At 31.1% G+C, this 10,394-nt stretch overlaps 1 long non-coding RNA gene across 1 annotated transcript; it reads left to right on the top strand.

Moving 5' to 3' along the window:
• The first annotated feature begins 7,147 nt into the window (after positions 1–7,147).
• LOC132930496 (uncharacterized) lies at positions 7,148–9,498 on the top strand. Its single transcript, XR_009662231.1, has 3 exons — positions 7,148–7,544; positions 8,028–8,186; positions 9,281–9,498. It is a non-coding gene; the product is annotated as an uncharacterized LOC132930496 (long non-coding RNA).
• Positions 9,499–10,394: the final 896 nt, after the last annotated feature.

Here is a 10,394-nt window from a genome sequence, read left to right as displayed (position 1 = left end):
TGTACCTCATATTTGTATATAACTTATCTACTTCTGAATTATTATAAATTATCATAAATAGCAGATTTTAAGTATAAATATGTTATGCCCAAACCAATTCAATAAAAAGAGGATCATATCCCTCTTAAAAAAAAAATGATATTGCATGATTTTAATGGATTTGGATTACTTAAATAACAACTTTCTATCTCATAGCCTAGATAGCCTAGATAGCCTAGATAGCTCTACAAAGAGCGCCCTATAAAACATACCTTTATTAATACATACTTCTGTCCCCAGGCAGTGCCGTAAAACCTTAAAACTAATCAGGCTAATCTCATAATGTGAATCTCATTCCAAGTAAAAAACATGTTTTTTAACCTTCCCCGTCTACAGACTATACAATTGTATGTCTCCTTCACTGACTCTAATAATTAGGGTTAGAACTTATATGCAACTATGTTTTTTTTACGACTTCTGATTAATATTTTTGTCAGTAATGTCCACGAATCACCTCATAATGAGTTAAATGGTGGTGTTTTTATTTTGCATATTTTTGAAAAATGCATATTATTACATATTTCGACTGTAAAAATGCGACAAATTTATGTTTTATGGTATATTTCGGCCAAAATAAAAAACAGTTGCTAAAAAGGTCAACAAAAAATTTAAAAAAAACGAAGGACTGAAATCTATGTATTGTATATAATGCGCAAGGACGAACCGAAGATGGTCATGAGGGTGTCACTCCCCTCACCCCACTCGGAAATATTTGATTTTCAGTCGACAGAATGAAAATTATTTTCGTCTGAATTAAACTAAATTGTATTAAAACTAGAAGAGGAAAATTAAATAAACTGTTAAAATCTTAATATTATTTAAACTCAATATTCTAATATGAATTAAAAATAATAAATAAGATATTTTTGTATTTTTTACTTCAAATTTAACTGAAACTAAAAATTGAAACATAAAGTAATAAAGAAATTTAAAAGGTTGGGTATGGAACATCACTTCGTTCAGAATCTAAAATTTATAGTATTTATATAACTTAAAGTAATCTAATAGTTATCAAAAATTTGGAATTTCAAATTCTAATCGGTAATTTTGAAGACTATACCCTATACCCCCTTACGATTTTTGTCTGAGATCGTCCCTGATAATATGTTATATTTTAAATGGTACATTAGCACTCGCATTAGTGCATTACTCTGCATGGATAAGATTTTTCGAATCTAAGTTCATGGGAAGTTAAAAAATTTAGATACGCGAAAAACTTTTTCAAAAGAGATTTTTACAAAACTGCTGTTTTCTTATACAAAATGGAAGTTCAAATAAAAATTTAAAAATTATTTTAATTTTTAATGTTTAATTTTATTAGTAAATTGTTAGTTTATTATATTATTTATATTATTATTATCGATATGCAATTAACACGATATCAAAATAAATGGTTGATTTCACTTTCGTCGTCAACTTAAATAACTATTTATAATTTATAAACATTAAATATTATTTATTAGTTTATTACAGTAACAACATTATACTACTATAATACTATATTTTGATAAACATAATATTGTATAGATATTAAAATAGGTAATTTATGTTACTTTTATTAATATAATAAGAGTTAAGACCAGTAGATGTTAATATTTTTTTCTAAAAATATTGTCTTTATTATACTATTATAGTATTTAATCATCATAATAATAATATATATTTTTACCATATTATTATATTAAATATTAATTCAAAATCTAATAAAATCTTTCTGTAAATAGTAAATATTGTAAAACAGTTAAAATAGATTCATAGTATAAATAATATTATAATGTTATTGCGTATAGTTAATATTAGTAACGGAATAGTCGGAATACGGTATTTGTTATTGGTAGCTGAGCGTGAGCAACGACGCGGTCCCGATAGTGACGGCAACGACGTATTGACGCGTACCAAATAAAATAGATGTCGGCAGGCGGCTGCAGTGACCGTCCGTCACTGACAGATCCGATGGTTTCCGGGTACGGCGGAGGCGCGTCGCAGACATCGGCACGGCGACCGCAACGATATTATTATTATTATTATCATCATTTTACAGAGTATCACGATTCACGATGACCTGTGCGACGGTCTGCCGACACTACCTCTTTAATATTTCCGCGTTAAAATCTCGGTAGCCGAGTCACGCCGTTGCCGGTGGTCACCGACAAATTCCGCACAGCACTTTTTCATAATAGTGTATTCGTCTTCATCACCGTCATCACGCACAGATTAAACGCGCTATACCTATATGTCTATGCAACACCGCAGCTTGTGCGACATTGTGAATCGCACATAAACTTCACGGTAGCCCCCCTCCCCACTTTAACCCAGGAACATCAAAACTTTTTAGAAAAATTGCTACTTATTTGCTAGAATTTACTATGGAGTTTATGGAATTTGCATGGCTTCGATTTCCCAGAATAAAAAAATTTTAATTAGGTGGGGTTGGGGACAATTCGGGACATATACGTCATTTTAACCCAGTAACTTCAAACCTCTTTAGAAAAATTGCTACTAACTTTTTATTCTTTTGAAATTTTTTATTCAAATTAAATTTTTATAATTACAATATAGATTTTTGTCCTCAACTTGACTGTTTTTAACCAAATAAGATTTTAATTTCATGGTCGTTTTTTATTCCAGTTATTAGATTGTTTTATTTAATATAGAATCATTTTTTTTATTTATTCAATTAAGAATAATTTATCAAATATAGATTTTTATCTAATTAGAATAAAAAAAACTGAATAAATCTAGAAAAAGTTAAATAAAAAATTCCAAATTGAATAAAATGTCTATAATACATAAAAAAAATAATCTTTATGGAATAAAAAACCAAGGCTGGGCAAGTTAATGATTTTTTTTTAACTCAGTTAAGTTAAATATTTTTTGGTTCAATAAATTTAAAGTTAAGTTAATAGACTTGTTAATATGTAAATCAATTAAGTTTAAAATTAAGTTAACAAATCCTATTAAATTAAGTTAATAAGTTAAAATTAATATAATATTATATTCAAACACAATAAATTCTACTAGGACAGTAGGACCAGTATTCTGCCACTCAGAACCACCTGGTACTCTAGTCCAGTTCCCAAACTTTTACGACCACGGAACCCTTGAGAAATAATTTGTGTTTTTTTTTTAAATAATATAAAATAGTTTTCTCAATAATCACATAATACACCTGGTGGAATCTTTGAGATTGTCCCACAGAACCTTATAGGGTTCACACTCAGGGAAACGCTGCTCTAGTCATACATACGAGTATATACACAATTGTTACTCTTACTAGTATAAAAGTTATTAAAACAATGCAGAACGGTAGGTCGAAGGTTTACAGACACCTCCGAACTGTCGGAGTATTAATAATTAATAAATGGTAGATAGGCGGTTATTCAGTGACACCATTGTGATAACAACAGTAGTAGTAATAATGATACAGCATTACAGCCGATGGGGAGGCATGGCCCGCTACCCCCCATGGCTACGCCACTGACACCGATCACACATGATTATCACTAAAGACCGGATTTTGCATATAATGCATGTTCATATTTATTCTTTTTTCAGTGCGTTTAATTTACAAGTGTCTACGACCTGCAAAATTTTGCTTGCATCGCTGTACCACGATATTTATTCGACGCATTTTTTCTTGAACATTAACATCATTATTGTCCGGCTTTTTCGCCGGTCGTTCCATCGCCGCACGTCAACTTCTCTACCGCTTGTCGTTACCTTTGAACGCGCAATGCGACGTTTCGTCTCCATCGAGCAGTCGGTCGCATTGTTCTGTAACGATTAATTGTCGAGCTGTCGTAAATCAGTTACGATTGCCATATAACTGGTGTATTGGTGTCATCGAGGCAGCATCGCTGTCCACTCCGGTACGGCGGTACCGCTGGCCACCGTGTCGCCGTCGCTGCCGAGCCGCGCGAATGTAAGAGGCGGGTGTCGTTCCATGGGTCCGCCATGCAGATGGGGTCCGCGTCTATATCTGAGCATGCGACACCCGTGAACTCGTCACACGACGGGGTGTCGGAGAACGTATGTTGATGATTTGTCGCCAAACTCCGTAATGCCTCCTCTTTTTCGTACTCCCGATCCTGTATCGCAGTAGGCATATGCGATGGTTTCACCTGAGTACCACAATTTTACGTACGTCGTCGGTTCGTCAACGGCGACATTGTATCTTTGTGTTATTCCACGCTGCCGAGATGGTAATCTTTTACACTTCGGATGCCAGCCGTTGCTATATCAGTCACCATATATACGTATACTGATACGTATAATGGATCATATTATACAAAATAGTTGTTGAATGATTATAGAAGATAATTGATAGTATAAAAATTTAAAAATATATAATGACAATTACATTTTATAATAATAATAATAATAATATTAATTGTTAAAATAAATATGTCGTGTACCTATTTTAATTATAACCCGTATTTAAATTTAAAAGTAAAAAATGAACTACATGAAACTTATTATATATTATGTTGTTTATATTATTACTTATTAGTAATATACTAACATAGGTAAACTTTTATTTGCTAAAAAAAGGTGAATGAATAATACCATCGTTTATAAATAAAAGTATATTTTCTGACTGATTTTAAAATTTTCGCGGAACACTTATACAAAGTCACGGAAAACCACTGTTTGTAGTGTATATACGTACGGTTTCGATACCACCATCCTACACGCAGTGTTACGTCGCGTGAGTTACAATTTTTTTTTTTTTTGTAATTATTTATAGTTGTGTAATGCCTATATACAAATCGTATGATGATGTGTAATAAATAAATAAGTGTTTCTTTATTTTTTACACATCATCTAATGACATTATAATTTAAATTACGATTTATAAAGATATATAACATGTTATTATAATAACTCCATCAATACACCTACAAAATACTTATCATGTATTATTACCAGTGGTGTAGTCGTAAATATTTTTTGGGTATACACCTAAATTGAGAAATATGTAATACGTATATTACATTTATTACGGGGGGTGTGCCCCCCACGCGACCTTATACCAATTAACTTAAATTTATCTATTATTATAAATATATTTAAATACATAATAATATATAATTCCATTATAGCAAATGTATTTATATATTATTTATAAAATTGTCCACTTTATTTTTCTAATGGCTCCACTTTCCTTGAACGGTTATCATCGGGCGATCTGTGCTGCAACAGCCAGCTTCCAACATATTTGGTTGGGTTCCCTATACTAAGAGGTGGCCCATTTATATTGATAAATATAATATTTTTTATATTTTTTATTGTCAATTTAGATCTTAGATCTGAACATATTATGTTCATTAAACATTAAATTAAATCCCCGTCCACATTAATATATTTAATTCTTGTATTACTTCATTCATTGTATTATTATGAATAAAGTTTCTCATTCCTTGTACTAGTACAGATGTATTTAATAAAATGTACGGCCCAATCGTTGTATTTCATTTTCCCTATTCCTATATATACCATATTGCCATCGTCATAACTCATAACTCATAATATTAATTTAATTTTAAATATTTGTTTTATTAAATTAAATATAATAAATGACAAGCATGTATTATCACTTATCAGTATCTATTACCTAGTATATTATACTACCTGCCTAATTTATTATGTTTACGTAGTATTCAATGTTTATAGTTTATTAATGACTTCTGATGATAAATAAATAAACCACGAGTTTAAATTTTCCTATTTCTTATAATTTTATAATCAATCATAATTAATTATTCTGATACACCAATTCTCTTGGAGTTACGAGAATAAAAAAAAATCAGAAATGTATAAATTATATGTATATTATTAATAAATTGTGGTAATATAGTTATCATCCAAAAGGCTACGACCGTATACCCGCGTATACCCTCCACGACATCACTGATTATTACCTATATATATATACACCAATACACCCATGTACATGAATACAGACATACAGTATTGTGCGACACTAACGTCGTCGAGAAACGATTTTATGGTATACAGCACAACCGCGGTTGAAGATATAAGTATGACGTAAAAGTTTAGCTACCAAGAACAACAAAAATAATATAAAATATATATAATGCAATTTATTGAATAAAAAAAAAAACAGTATTGTATATCGACAAATGGGCTTCGAATCAAACGTATATTATATACGTGTACATTAAAGCAATAACAATAGAATAAATATCACGTACATCGATCAGCGTTCGCGATCCTATGTGCAAAAATAAAAAGAACGAAGAAAAACGTCAGGGGGATTATCGTCGGCGGTCATACTCGTTACCGCGATCGCAATTGCTACGAACGCAAACGGCGAAAAAATCGTATATAAGCACGGCTTTCAAAAGGCGCAAACTAGGTACGCGAATACGAAAAGAACGTGTTGGAAAAAACTCTGGAAGTCTTAAAATCTTGTGAAAAGTTTGTACATAATAAATAATTGTTTAATATTTTAACTTTTAATTTTTTGTCCGAGAGCGGGGATTTTTCCGTTCGGTGTGGGGGAGATGCACGGATAAGGTTTTAGATTCTTTTCCTTTTTATTATTATCATTTTTATTATTCTTATTCCTAATCTTATTATTATTATTAATATTACTATTTTTATTATTATTATAATTATTTTATTCTCATAATAACTTATATTTTATTATTCGGTGGCTGCGATGTCATTGAATGACATACGAATCTGCTCGAAACATTGTACACATTACGAAAACGTTAATTTTTTTTTAGTGTTTGTAAAATTTTAACTTTTAATGATTATCCATTATACACATTTTTTTTTTTTTTTAGATATCCTATAAAAGTTGAGCAATTAACTTAACCGTGGCCAATCGCTGTTACAAAGTGAATTGTAAAACTGTTTGAAAAAACACTCATAGATTTGACATTTTCTTCTCATATAATAAAACGTGAATTATTACCTAATAATAATTATTATCGTTAATCAATTTTTTTTCTGATTATTATTATAATTATTTTATTCTTAAAACAACTTTTATTTATATTGTGCGATTATCGGCTATTGCACTATTAGGGTTTCGACGGTTTCTTGTTATCTGTCACAGAACACCGGACCGGTCCTGTGTTATCGCTAATGAACCAGGTAAACGACCCTGTAAAACGACCAGCATGGCAGCATTGTCGCATTGACATTCACTGTCTTTCCTCCGTCGTAGCAAGACCCACCCGGGCAGACTTGCGCGATTAAGGAAGGCATCTGATGTCTAAATTTTTTGTCAGAGATTTTTGATTTTTAGCATATTATGTTGCCTGCACATTATATCGCTTTTACTCAAATTATTAAATAGTGATTTTATTCATACCTATTCGTAGCTCTAACATTTCCTTAGCTCAAGCTCTTGTATGCACAAACAAAATTCGACCTTGGCTTTGTTCCGTGGTTTATATAAGTCTGGCACAGTTCGGCCGCAAGACTGCCAGTGTTTAGTGAGTTGCGGTTGCGGGAACACTGATCGTCACGTATGTATTAAATATTTGTGTATTTTATTTTTTTTATATATTCCCTCATTACGCGATAAACGGTCATTTGTAGGAATACATTATTTGTGAGTGTTCAAGTAAGTTTCCCAAACAGAACGTATATTCGTAAAAACCCCGTTTCCCTGTGCGTTATCGACATTGTCGGCACGCGCAGAGCTACGGCAGGTTACGTTCTGCAGAAATGACGATTCGCGCGTACGTCGGATGTTAAAAGCGAATTAGTGTAAAATTTGTTGAAAAAACACTCATAGATTTGACATATTGACATCTTCTTTTTTTATATATTATTTTAATAAAAGGGAAAAATAGTTACGTTCACAATATCTAGAATCGCAGCAGTCGCATAGAAAAAAAGTCTAGGTGTGATCGCCACAGTCTAACGATTGATTATATTAATTGCCCATTATTATTAACAAATTTTAAAAATTTTTAAATTCACTGCATCAAATGTTGCGTTTCCAGCGTTCCGTTTCAAATAAATAGAAGGGGTGCGCTAAAAAAAAAAATGAAAAAGAAAGCGGACTCCGTCCCCCCACGTCCACCCACAATTCAAGCACTGGTTAAACGTTTTCGTGGGTCCAGTGCTACTGACATCCGTATTCCTAGATTTATCATTCAATTGTAAGTTCACACGTAGTATGTATAAATATACAAATTTATACATATTTCAAAATGTATAATGAAAAAAAATGTCTTTTTGAAGATAGAATAAAATGTCGATTAGACATTATAATAAATATTATATTATCATTAATATGTTGCTCTGAGCATAAATGTGTAGTCAAATTGTCTGTACAATGCGCCGGACAAGACGATTTATGTGATACACATAATGTATTATTATTATACTTATATTTATTTGATCATTTTAGCTTTAAATACAAGTGTTATTAGCTATAGATAGTTACTAAACGATATAAATTATTTATTAATCATTCATTACCATCATGGACACCTGTTTGCGGTTTGAAAAAAACTAGTTTTTTGTATTTTTAAGAGTTAAATATGTTGGCAAATAGCCAAAGAAAATTCTTTAGTGCCCCTGCAGGGAATCATGAAAAAAGCGCTTTTTACCAATTAAAAAAATTGCCAAATGTATACGTAATGTAGGCGTTAATAACAATAATTAATTAAACATTGATGTCCCAGTTATAGGCATTTTAATAACTCAATTATAAAATTCACACATTGTGTACTAATGTGTATATATAAAAAAAAATATTTAAAAATGAATGTATTATGACAAAATTGTCATTTTGATAATAGAATAAAAATACTACTTTTGTAGGCTCATTTCGCAACACCGTTACTATGCCTCTGGCTATAATGCCTATTGAATACTTATTTATAGTGCTTTAGTAGTTAGTATTATTTATTTTTATTGTATATTGGCTATAGACATAATTTAAAACGTAAACTATATTTATTCATGTTTAGGTATATTATAATTTATAGTAAATAGAAATAAAATAATATTTTGCTGGCTAAATAATGTTTGTTATTAATTTTATTTTAATATATATAATATAATAATTGAGTACTTTATTATATTTTTTTATATCGTTAAAAATATTTCTCAAATGTTTTTAGTTTTTATTTTCATAAATAATATTTATTTTTCTTCGATTACTGTTCTTATTTATAAATTATAAAGGTTTTCCATGACTCTTTTTAACTTAAAAAATTTTAAATTAACAACTGTTTCTATTTTTCAGAACACAGACCCGAAATAGTTTTATGACCTCGTGATACACTTCAACAAGTTCAACAATTCACGTACACAATAGATCATAGATCTGTCACCACCGATAGAGAAATTTGCAAATATAAAACAAAAATGAAATCAATATGATAAACTAACAATTATCATAAAGTATGACACGCGGTCAACAATCATTATTGACGTTTGGAATGTAACGACGCACATGTGTGATATGCAGTCGTAATAATCGTTATGATTATTATTTTATTGGTAACACTTAAGTACATTAGAAGAACGGTGGCGATGTACACTTGAAGCCGTTTGGATTACCGCGACGCTACACAGTGGCTATCGCTATCGAAGCGTGACGGACCATACAGCGGCTATTGATAAACACGCGGATCACGACTCTGACCCAATAATGATGATTACGATAGCGACGACGTATTGATGGCTATGACGGTAGGGGTTGAGTTGCTTGGAATAAAAATGTCAGCAGTGTCGACTCAGCTGCTGTTTCCGCGTACGGTGGAGCCGGCGCAGGTGCGCGAGACCGACAGCGACCGGATACAGACAGTATTGCCGACAGCCAACAGGACGATAGTTACACAGTATCAGGACCTGTGCGGTGGCTGTCCGCAGACTACATAGTCCTGTCCACAGTAATTTACACGTGCATTCGCCGTGCCCATACGTTAAGGTAAAAACGCACATATAGTTAAGCGTACGCGTGCTCGTGGCAATTTTCAGACAAGGAGTAATATACATATATAAATATATATCGATATGACCAGTGGTTGTATAATTTGAACAAAATCTCATCGGTATTCCACAATATGTCAATGCGCTGTGTCGCTGTAATATTATACATTATAATAATATAATGCAATATTTTTGGATTCTCCCATGACAATATAGTATAATATTTTAATAAAAATTACAATTTATTGCTCCCAAAATAAAAAAAAATTAGTAATAACTAATAAATAACATTTACATATAAATATAATAACTAATAAGAGTAATTATCAAATAAAAATGCTTTGTCACATTTATATATATATATATGTATCTATTTGCGACACTAAATCCGATCATAACTAACAAAACTATAATAATATTAATAA

This window comes from Rhopalosiphum padi, chromosome 4, assembly GCF_020882245.1.
Source record: "Rhopalosiphum padi isolate XX-2018 chromosome 4, ASM2088224v1, whole genome shotgun sequence".
Taxonomy (NCBI): Eukaryota; Metazoa; Arthropoda; class Insecta; order Hemiptera; family Aphididae; genus Rhopalosiphum; species Rhopalosiphum padi.
Note: the sequence above shows the minus strand (reverse complement) of the source record. Positions and strands in the feature narration are given on the sequence as shown.